The 11,085-nt window shown below is 50.2% G+C and overlaps 2 long non-coding RNA genes across 2 annotated transcripts in view; one reads left to right on the top strand and one right to left on the bottom strand.

Moving 5' to 3' along the window:
- Positions 1-11,085, bottom strand: part of LOC102387782 — a 69,284-nt gene that overhangs the window by 51,736 nt on the left and 6,463 nt on the right. The gene's annotated exons all lie outside the window — the stretch shown is intronic.
- On the top strand, positions 32-6,003 carry LOC112551187. Its single transcript, XR_003095399.1, has 3 exons — positions 32-453; positions 1,428-1,476; positions 4,981-6,003. It is a non-coding gene; the product is annotated as an uncharacterized LOC112551187 (long non-coding RNA).

The raw sequence follows: 11,085 nt of genomic DNA, 5'->3' as shown, positions 1-11,085 counted from the left end.
CCAATTGGGCGTGGGGGGGAGGCACGTCGACCCGGCGTGGGGCGGGCTCGAGCAGGCAAGGCGGGGGGGATGTGTGGAGCCTGTCGCAGCCTGGGGCCGCGCCCCGCGCCCTCCCGCAGCTCAGCGCAGCGCAGCGCAGCGCCGCGCCGCCCCCGGGGCTCTGTCGCCCTGTGTCGATCTGTTCCTGCGTCCCATTCGCCTGAATCGCAGTGCGGCGGTGCCCGGGCAGCTTGGTGCTTCCAGCGGCCTCCCTCCGGCACTTTCAGAGGGGCAGGGGCGTCCGCCGCTGCAACCAGCCCCGCGTGCACAAAACCACCCTGCCCTCTCCTTGGCTTCAGACTAACGCGGCCATCTGTGTCAGTCTGGTCGTGGCCACTGGGAACGCGGCGCATCACAGCCCACGCTCAGCAATAACAAAACTGCAACAAATTCACGCCCGCCTGGCGCTTCTGGGTTAGTATTACCTTGTATGCTAGGTTTGAATGCTAGCACCACGGATGAAAGGGACTTGGGGGTCATGATTGACCACAAGATGAACATGAGCCTTCAATGTGATGCTGCAGCTAGTAAAGAGCAAAACGCTGGCTTGCATCCATAGATGCTTCTCAAGCAAATCCCAGGGCATCATTCTCCCCTTGTACTCGGCCTTGGTGAGGCTGCAGCTGGAGCACTGTGTCCAGTTTTGGGCTCTGCAATTCAAAAAGGATGTGGAGAAGCTTGAGCGAGTGCAGAGGAGAGCCATGTGACTGATCAGAGGTCAGGAAAACAGACCTTACGATGACAGGCTGAGAGCTATGGGACTCTTCAGCCTGGAAAAGCGCAGGCTCAGGGGGGATCTGGTGGCCACCTATAAGTTTATCAGGGGTGTTCACCAGGATCTGGGGGAACATCTGTTCACTAGCGCGCCCCAAAGGATGACAAAAATTGAATGGTCACAAACTCCTCTGCAACTGTTTCAAGCTAGACATAAGGAAGAACTTCTTTACTGTCCAAGCCCCCAAGATTTGGACTAGACTGCCACTGGAGGTGGTTCAAGCCCCCACTTTGAACACCTTCAAGAGACATTTGGATGTTTATCTTGCTGGGATCCTATGATCCCTGCTGACTTCCTGTCCCTGGGCAGGGGGCTGGACTCGATGATCCTCCGGGGTCCCTTCCAGCCCTAATGTCTATGAAATCTATGAATCCTCCTGGCAACAAGAAGGTAGAGCACAATCTCACCCTCTATAAGCTAAGCAATAGGGTGACCCTAGTAAGGGTTTGTGACACAAGCAGTTTTGACTGACTGTTTCCATACAGTAGTTACTTAAGGTTTTCTTGTTTTTTAAGCATGACTTGAACAATGTCCATTGATCAGTTCATTCAAGCCCTGAGCTCAAGCAGCCCCTGAATAGGGCACTAAAACTAGTTAAAATCTATTTTCACAGAAAAACGAGCAGCTGTGGAGCTGATCACCAGGGATCCTGGTCTTCTCTGGTAAAATAAAATCACAAATTCTCTAAAAAACCTCCAAATCCTCAATTAAAATGAGACCCCACTATATAGGTATCAATTGAACACAATGTTTTATTGATATGTTTACAATTTTAAACATATCGATTTGGAAGCCTACCAGTGCCTCAATCACTATAATAAAATAAATTCTAACTACCTATGTAACCCGGGTGATACTCCAAGATGTACCCCCTCTCCAATTGAAGGGATCAGAGCAGGTGCACAAGCGCTGTGGGAGGTGTAGGGACCCCCCTCCCCCTATAGAGCAGAGCCAGATCACTAATGGGGACTTAACTATATACTTTTTAATGAGAGAACAGTAGTGAGAACATAACAGGTATAAAACCAGGGGGTATAAGGGACACTACAACACTCTGAGGGGGCAGGATTCAATAAAGGTTAGACACTTACGATCATAGGCATATTCGTCCAGTTGACAAAAGACAAGGCTGACAAAATATAAAACATGAACAGCAGAACAAACAATACTCGTTGGCAAAATATAAAAAGGCACAAAATACAAAAAGTTAAATAACAAGGAATATAGGATCTAGGTACCTGGAAGGGTGGGGGAGAGAGGGAAAACACAATGACCCCTTCCCACTGCAACAAGAACTTCTCCCCATCACTTCACTCACACTAAGTTATCCCAGCTGGGACTTGAACTCAGAGCTCCTATCTGCTAGGCAGAAACTCTACCATACAACCACCAGTGTTGATAGTGCTTCAGACTGCTAGGGATCTTGACCTTCCAGGAGCCCCAGCTTCACATCAAGCTTCCCAACCTCTTATTGGTGGAGCTGGAAGCAGAGCTGGGAACCTCTCAGGTTGCTGCTCAGATCCTTACTGGAGCTGGGTAGTCTCTCCTGCTGGCCACAGCCTCTCCTAGGGGCTCCTGAAACCCAGTGGGGAGCCTCTCCTGCTGGCCGCGCACCGTGCTGCTGAGGGTCCAACTACTGCCTGCAGGTCCCAGTCCTTCAGGTTCTTCTGGGGCAACTGCTTCCACCCCGCTGGCCCAGCTCTTTGAAACTCCTTCCTTGTGGTCCATCACTGGTCTATCCTGAATCAGCTGCGCTGGCCCTTTTATTCCCCTCCAGGTGACCCAAGGAGCCAATCAGGGGGCACGGAGCGTGAGTCTCTGGGGCCTGATTGGTGAGGTGAGGAAAGGGAATCCCAAGCCCTCCAATCATCTTTTACTCTTTCAAAACCCCTGGGCTAAATCACTACGAGCTAGCCCCTCACACCTATGCATTTTGGTATTTCATTTTGGGCTCTATCATGGATAAATCAGAGCTTTCCCTCTCCCCTTTGCTCACCAGGACACAAGTCCAGGCCCCTCACTCCCAAGCCACAGCCATCCAAGCCCTGTTGGTTCCCCTCCCCGCCCAGGCCCTGTGGGTGCGCCTCACCCCCTACCTGCAGCCCCCAGCCCTGCAGGTGCCCCTCCTTCCCCAGCCACAGCCTGGCTGGTGCACCTCATCCCCCCCTGCCTCTTGTGGGAGGCAGTGGCTGCTGCAGTGCCGTGAAGTGCAGAGCGCAGCTCTACCTCTCTCATAGGTGGCACAGCAGGAGCTGATCTTGTGGAGGGCAAGTGGGGGTTGCCCACTGCAGGCTTGGTTGGGGGCTAGCTCCCTGCCACTGTACGCACTCCTGTTCAGGGTGCGGGACCCATGCCCCCTACATCTGTGCGTGGGGTGGGTTGCCTGCTGTGGGCTCCCCGCCCTGCTGCCCTCCCCCAGGTTCCCTGCAGCCTAGCAGGTGGGACTTGGCGCAGCACAGCAGTAGGGCTGGGTAGGGAAACTCCTTGCTGCTGAGCCCCATGCTCCCTTGGCAATGTGCCCCCTGCCCAACCTGCAACAGTGAGTGGCCCAACCCCACTCTGCTGCCCCTGCTGCTGCAGGCGGGCAGGGGGCGCATTGCTAGGGCAGCATGGAGCTTGCAAAGGCAAGGAGCTTCCCTGCCTGGCTGCGCTCTGCCCTGCCACACTGGGTCCTGCTTGCTGGGCTGCAGTGACCCAGGGGGAGGGCAGCAGGGTGGGGAGCCCATGCCTGCAGCAGGCAACTTGCCCCCACCCTGCGCACAGATTTAGGGGGCATGGGTCCCCTTGCCCCCACCAGAGGGCATGCAGCAGTGGGGAACCCCCTCCCGACACTGGATGAGTCAACTGTAGCCCTGTCCTTCTTCCCTCTGGGGCCCCAGGCCCACCCAGCTGGGAAGCAGCCCTAGCCCCAGCCCTTCCCAACTCCCTCCCTGTGGGGGTCTCAATCCCCACTCCTCCCTGGACTTACTTATGGGAGGTGCTCTCCAGGCTTCCTGTTGGCCATGTGCATATACATGCATATGGCGTGCCCTGCCTGACTGCCCTCCACCTGCTCCTTGCAGGCTGGAACTCTGCCAGCCTGCAGACAGCTCTGCAAAAGTGCAAAATCCACGTGTTTCTCTACTAAAATGAGAAATCCACATTTTTCTCAGGTAAACCCGTGTTTTTCACCATTTTTCGAGATCCCCTTTAATCACGCACAGGAAGCTGATTTGGCTGAATGTGAATTGAATAGCTGCTGAAATAGAATTTTATTGTTAAAAAAGCACTTTTCATTTTTCTTTTCATCTTTATGAGTTCGAAAGTATTCATAGGTATGATAATATTTTATTTTTAAAACAGTCTAACAAATTAATAGCAAAATTAAACTTGACCCTCACAAGCTTTCCAAGTGTAGAATCATTGTATTGTCCTTCACCTCTGCAGACAATCATTTCAAGATTGTTCCCATAGTATTATTTTTATCATGGTAGACACTCATCACCATAGGAGCAACACACTCATATTGATTTAATGGCAGTACCATGTTTGCCTAACTGGGTCTCATATCTTTAGACCGGGGTAAGCAACCTTTATAACATGATGGGCCAAAATAATGCAGGTCAGTCTGAAGCAGGCTGTCACTTGTGACTGAGTCATTGTTGCTGCATCCCCTGTCATCAAATTCCTGCTAAAGTGCTTGCCACCTGCTGCTGCATGCCCTTTTTGACTAATTACTTTAAGAACTGATGAAGAATGTCTTGCATACGAAAGTCTGTCTAACTTTATCCTGACTACATAGTTGGTCCAATAAAAGATACCACTCAAAGAAAGCTGTCTCTTGCATAATTGCTGTTGATGCACTTTTGATCCACAGCCAAATTGCCCGAGTTTCAGAGTCCAGATAATATAGCTTGGCAGACCAGACCCAGTCCACAGCCCCCTGCTCTAGACTAATGACAAATAAGTTTAGTGTTAAATGTGTACAGTACCTTTCATCAGATTTCCAAAGCGCTGTCTATATTACATCTATTACCATCTGGGCATTGAAATTTGTATTGCCTTTAGTGGGAGTTTCATGTTTCAGAAAAAAAGGCAAGTCCAACGATCACACTGACTTCAGTGGGAGATGTGCATGTATATCTTGGACAGCCTAACTGTTTCTGCCTCTTTCTTTTGTTTCAAAGATACTGGTTGCTAAAGCAGATGCTGATTAACAATTTACAGCAGTTCTTCCCTACGGCATCACCATTGTCATCTGTGTTGCTTTCTCATCTCACTTTGCAGCTGTCATTTCAGAAAAATGTTATTGTTCAACCTCAGCAACCCTAATCAATTTCCTTTTCAACTGCTGGTGAATCAGTTGGAAGTTCAATGGAAATGGCTGCACAGTAATAATAAAGAGAAGGCATTCCAGGTGCACAGACTACTGATTTGTTTGTCTTTGCCAGATACAGACAAAAATAAAGCATACTTCATTCAGTCATGTCTACACTTTCTTTCTTGATGAAGTCCATCTCTATCAGTGAAGTACAGTAACAGATAAAGGAGGAACACCAGGATTATGTGGTACCAATGCGATCGGGGGTGTACTTGTTTTGTGTGTTCTTCATAATTTCTACAGCTGTACAAACCTGCTTTTTGGCTCCTTAGAATGGAGGAGCAAATTCACTGGCACTTTTAAAAAAAATGTCTGTGTTGCATGTATCTATGTACTTCATTAGATGCAAGTACATGTACAGTTTACCTACTGCATCTGTAATAGCAGGGATGACGTGTAGGGGGTGCATGTGCATACCCTGAGTGTGGCGATGCATCCCCTACAAAAAGATTGGCACTCTCCACCCCCCTGCCAACAGTGCTGGTGGTGTCTGCAGGAGCTCCCGCTTCCTGATGCCACCACTGCACTCCTGCCACTGCTGTGCCCCTCCACGCCCAGCCGCCAGGGGCATGCGTCGTTCACGTGTAATGGCATGGGTGGAAATGGGGCTTCCTATCCATAAAGTGTCATACAACTGTACCACAACACTGACCTGCAGGAGTCACCACCATAACTCATGTTTTCAGTACTGCATTTCAGAACATCAGGGTAAACCAACAGCTGCCATTTTAACTGCTGCATTGTCCAGCTCTTTGAAAAATGAGCAATGAATAGAAATCATAGTATTTCCATTTCTTTTCCACTTTCCATTTGTGGATTCCAAAGCATTTTATAAACAATTATTAAGTAAGCCTTACAGTTCTTTTGCTGGTAGATAATTGTTATGGCAAGTGATTGCCACATTATAACTAACCTTTTGATTGTGAAGTTTGCATTTGTAATATGAGAATTGCTGGTGTATTGTGCTTTTTTTTTAAGCCTGAAATAAACTCCCTTCATCCGTTAAAATAGGAATATAGGTTGACACAGAGAGGCAATATACTAATTAATAATTATTGTTTAAAATCCTGTTTGACTACTCCTACATGGAATGTAGGTGTCAACAGGATTAAATAAATGGCTTCCTGCTATCTGGAAAATGGTATAAACAAAGCTTGGAAAGGAGATATGAGGCTACTGCCATTTCTAGAAAAAACAACGAAGGGGTGAGTGAGATGGGGATTTAATTTGGCCTGGAAATTAAGTACTTGGTTGTTGAAGTGCTTCCCAATACATAAGCAGAGGATGGGGAAGGAATTTTGAGGTGCCTGGGAAGGCAAATACATCCCAAGACAGGAATGTATTTTACAGGAAGGTCAATGTGTATTTTGGGAATATTGTTCCTTAGCTACTTACACAGTAAGTTGAGCATTATTTTTCTCTGTGTGAAATGAGACCTACAAAATATGACATCACTGCTCTATTGGGAATAAATCTGGTCAGAAAAGTATATACAAATCCAATGATAGGCAGTGGCATAGGGAAGAATCCCATTACTCTTTCTGTACCCAAATGGTACCTACCCAGTTGCATGACTGTTGGTTTTGGTACTTATGCATAGTTTGTGTACCACACAGCTACTGAACATGCTCAGTAGACTGTGTGCTGGTTGGGCAAGCAGGCAGTTCCATACATTTATGAATCCTGAAAATGTGGTTGGGCAAAAACTCATGACTAGAGAGTGTTTAGATGGAGGAGGGGAACCCTCCCACTTTTAGCACAATGGTTAAGGCACTTGCCCAAGAAATGGGAGCCCCAGATTCTAGGCCTCCTCACCAATTGGGGTTTGGACCTGCATCTCTTCAACTTGAATTTGCTGATGATACCAAAATTTGGGGAGAGGTGGGCACATTATCAGGGAGGGAGAGACTGCAGAAAGACCTGGATAGGTTGCAGGGGTGGGCTAACAAAAACAGGATGCGTTTCAATACTGACAAGTGCAGGGTGCTGCACTTGGGCAGTAGTAACCAGCAGCACACTTATAAGATGGGAAACTCCTTTCTTGAGAGCACGGAGGCAGAAAGGGATCTTGGAGTCATTATTGACTCCAAGATGAACATGGGCTGACAATGCGAGGTCACGGTCGGCAGGGCTAACCGGACCTTATCGTGCATCCACAGGTGTATCTCAAGTAGGTCCAAGGAGGTGATCCTTGCCCTCTACGCGACACTGGTCAGGCTGCATCTGGAGTACTGTGTCCAGTTCTGGGCACCCCACTTCAAGAGGGATGTGGACAACATTGAGAGGGTCCAGAGAAGGGCCACCTGCATGATCCAGGGACTGCAGGGCAGACCCTACAACGAGAGGTTATGGGACCTGGACCTGTTCAGCCTTCACAAGAGAAGGTTGAGGGAGGACCTGGTGACCATCTATAAACTCACTAGCGGGGACCAGAACGGTTTGGGGGAGACCTTGTTTCCCCTAGTGCCCCCTGGGATAACAAGGAATAATGGCCACAAGTTGTTGGAGAGTAGGCTTAGATTAGACATCCGTAAGAACTACTTCACAGTTAGGGTGGCTAGGATCTGGAACCAACTTCCAAGGGAAGTGGTGCTGGCTCCTACCCTGGGGGTCTTTAAGAAGCAGCTTGATGCCTACCTGGCTGGGGTCATTTGAACCCAGTTTTCTTCCTGCCCAGGCAGGGGGTCGGACTTGAAGATCTGCAAGGTCCCTTCCGACCCTACTTCTATGATTCTATGAACTTCCCACCATAGCAGTCTATCTACCAGGCCGTAGGTAAGGCATTAGCCAGTTCTGTAACAGCCAGGAGAGGGCGCTATATAGGTCCAGGAAGAAGACACTAAACTAGAAGGTGTGAGGCTCATCAGACTGTCACTGTGGAAGGGTGGAGGCCGTGGGTTCTGGATGCTTGCTTCCAACAGGGTAGACACTTACCCATTGTTCTCCATCCACGAACTATTAAATGAAAGGTGCAGTGGCTCAGTTTCAAGATGAGGGATGGATGATGTCTAATCTGTGGCCTGTGATTAGAGCACTGTGTAATGGGAAGTTACAGAGATGTAAATTCAATCTCCCCTTCATGTGAGGGAAGTTTAAAGTCTTCTCCTTCCAGGGGGAGTGCCCCAACCAATAAACGATTGGGCTAAGGTACTGGAGGGCCATCTACTTCCTTGTTCCCGCCCCTGGCTCCCAGATTTTTGTGTTAGAGTTTTGGGATTTATGTTCAAGTAGTTACAGCTTTAGAATACAGCTAGTTGAAAAAAAATCCTAAACACATCTACTTTTTGTAGGAAAAAATATAGCCCATTTTTTGAAAATGGAATACTTTACAAGAAAATTTTCTTTCATAGTTTCATAGTTTTAGGGTCGGAAGGGACCTAATAGATCTTCTAGCCCGACCCCCAGCCAGGGCGGGAGAACAACCCAAAAAAACAAACAAACCCTAAAAACAAAAACGGGACTCAAATGAGTCCAGCCAGGTAAGTATCCAGCCTCTTCTTAAAGATCCCCAGGGTAGGGGCCAGCACCACCTCCCTTGGAAGTTGGTTCCAGCTCCTAGCCGCCCTGACTGTGAAGTAGTTTTTTCGGATGTCCAATCTGTACCTCCTCTCCATCAACTTGTGCCCATTATTCCTTGTTATGCCAGCAGGGGCTAGGGGAAACAGCGTCTCCCCCAAACCCTTCTGGTTCCCCCTAGTGAGTTTATAGACGGTCACCAGGTCCCCCCTCAGCCTTCTCTTGTGGAGGCTGAATAGGTTCAAGTCCCGCAGTCTCTCACTGTAGGGTCTGCCCTGTTGTCCCCGGATCATGCGGGTGGCCCTCCTCTGGACCCTCTCCATGTTGTCCACATCCCTCCTGAAATGGGGCGCACAGAACTGGACACAATACTCCAGCTGCGGCCTGACCAGCGTCGCATAGAGGGGGAGGATCACCTCCCTGGCTCTACTCGAGATGCACCTGTGGATGCACGACAAGGTCCGGTTAGCCCTGCCAACCATGACCTCGCATTGTCGGCCCATGTTCATCTTGGAGTCAATAATGACACCAAGATCCCTTTCCGCCTCCGTGCTCTCAAGTAGGGAGCTCCCCATCTTATAAGTGTGCTGCTGGTTCCTACTACCCAAGTGCAGCACCCTGCACTTGTCCGTATTGAAACGCATCCTGTTCCTGTCTGCCCACCCCTGTAACCTATCCAGATCCTTCTGCAATCTCTCTCTCCCTGCTAGCGTGCTCACCTCCCCCCAAATTTTGGTGTCATCAGCGAATTTAAACAGGTTGCTCTCCACCCCAACATCAAGATCGCTGATGAAGACATTGAACAGCGCAGGGCCCAGGACCGAGCCCTGAGGGACTCCACTACCCACCTCCCCCCAAGTCGAATATGATCCATCCACCACCACCCTCTGAGTGCGACCCTTCAGCCAATCTGCAATCCATCTGACCGTGTAGGCATCTATGCCACAGTCGCCTAGTTTACTAATTAGGATGGGGTGAGAGACGGTGTCAAAGGCCTTGCTGAAGTCCAGAAAGACTACATCCACCGCGACACCTGCATCCATGGCCTTTGTGACCTGATCATAAAAGGCAATCAGGTTGGTCTGACATGATCTCCCCCTAATAAATCCATGCTGATTGCCCCTGAGCATCATCTCGGATGCCGGCCCATCACAAATGTGCTCCTTGATGATCTTCTCAAAGAGCTTCCCCAGGATTGAGGTAAGACTGACGGGCCTATAATTGCCCGGGTCCTCCCTTTTCCCTTTTTTGAAGATGGGGACCACATTAGCTACCTTCCAATCGTCTGGCACCTGGCCCAAGCACCACGATCGCTCGTAGAGCCGTGCCAGGGGCCCTGCAATAACCCCAGCCAGCTCCCTCAGCACCCTGGGGTGGAGAGCATCCGGACCCGCTGACTTGAACGCGTCCAGCCCCTCCAGAAGCTCTCTAACCCGGTCCTCCCCAACCTGAGGTCTGAAGGCGATCCCCTCGCGTCCGGCTTCTATCACAGCAGGGAAGTCCCGGTCCCTGCACAAGAAAACGGAGGTGAAGAATTGGTTAAAGAGGTCCGCTTTATCCTCTGACGCAACCACCAGATTGCCCCGCATATCCTGCAGGGGCCCCACATTACCCGGCGCCTTCTTCATCCTCCCAATATATTTGAAAAAGGACTTTTTGTTATCCTTAATCCTGGACGCTAATCCGAGCTCTATCTCCGCCTTGGCCTTCCTAACAGCCCGCCTGCAGGCCCGAGCAGAGGAGGTATACTCCTCTTTGGAGATTACACCCCCCTTCCACCGGGCGTACGCCACCCTTTTGGCAAGCAGGCATTCCCGGACACCCTTGGTGAGCCAGGGGGGCTTTTGGACACTCCTGCCCGCCTTGCTTCTTGTCGGGATGGACACCCCTTGGGCCCCGAGTATCGTTTCCTTAAGGAACGACCACTCCTCTTGGATGCTGAGTTCCTCTGCCCTCAAGGACCCCAGTTCCTCTCCCACTAATCTCCTCATCTCACTGAAGTTGGCCCTCCTGAAGTCTAGGGCTACCACCTTGCTGCGGGCCCTTGACACTCTATGCTGGATGGTGAATTCCAGCACGCGATGATCACTATTGCCCAGGTGGTCAAGAACCTGGAGGCCTCTTACCAGGTCGTCGCCTGCGGCCAGGACCAGGTCCAGCAGGGCATCTCCTCTGGTGGGACTGTGCACCTCCTGAATCAAGTGGAGGTCCTGCAACTCGGCCAAGAACCTCCTGGAGCGGTCCGTCCCGGCTGACTGCTCCTCCCAGCATATGTCCGGGTAATTAAAATCGCCCATGACAACTACATCCCTTGCTTTTAGTGTCTCCGCAAGCTGGCCTGAAAATTCCCTGTCCAGCTCCTCCTCTTGATTGGGGGGGGCTGTAATAGACCCCC

Source organism: Alligator sinensis, unplaced genomic scaffold (assembly GCF_000455745.1).
Source record: "Alligator sinensis unplaced genomic scaffold, ASM45574v1 scaffold690_1, whole genome shotgun sequence".
Taxonomy (NCBI): domain Eukaryota; kingdom Metazoa; phylum Chordata; order Crocodylia; family Alligatoridae; genus Alligator; species Alligator sinensis.
This window is presented reverse-complemented; position numbering and strand designations above follow the sequence as displayed.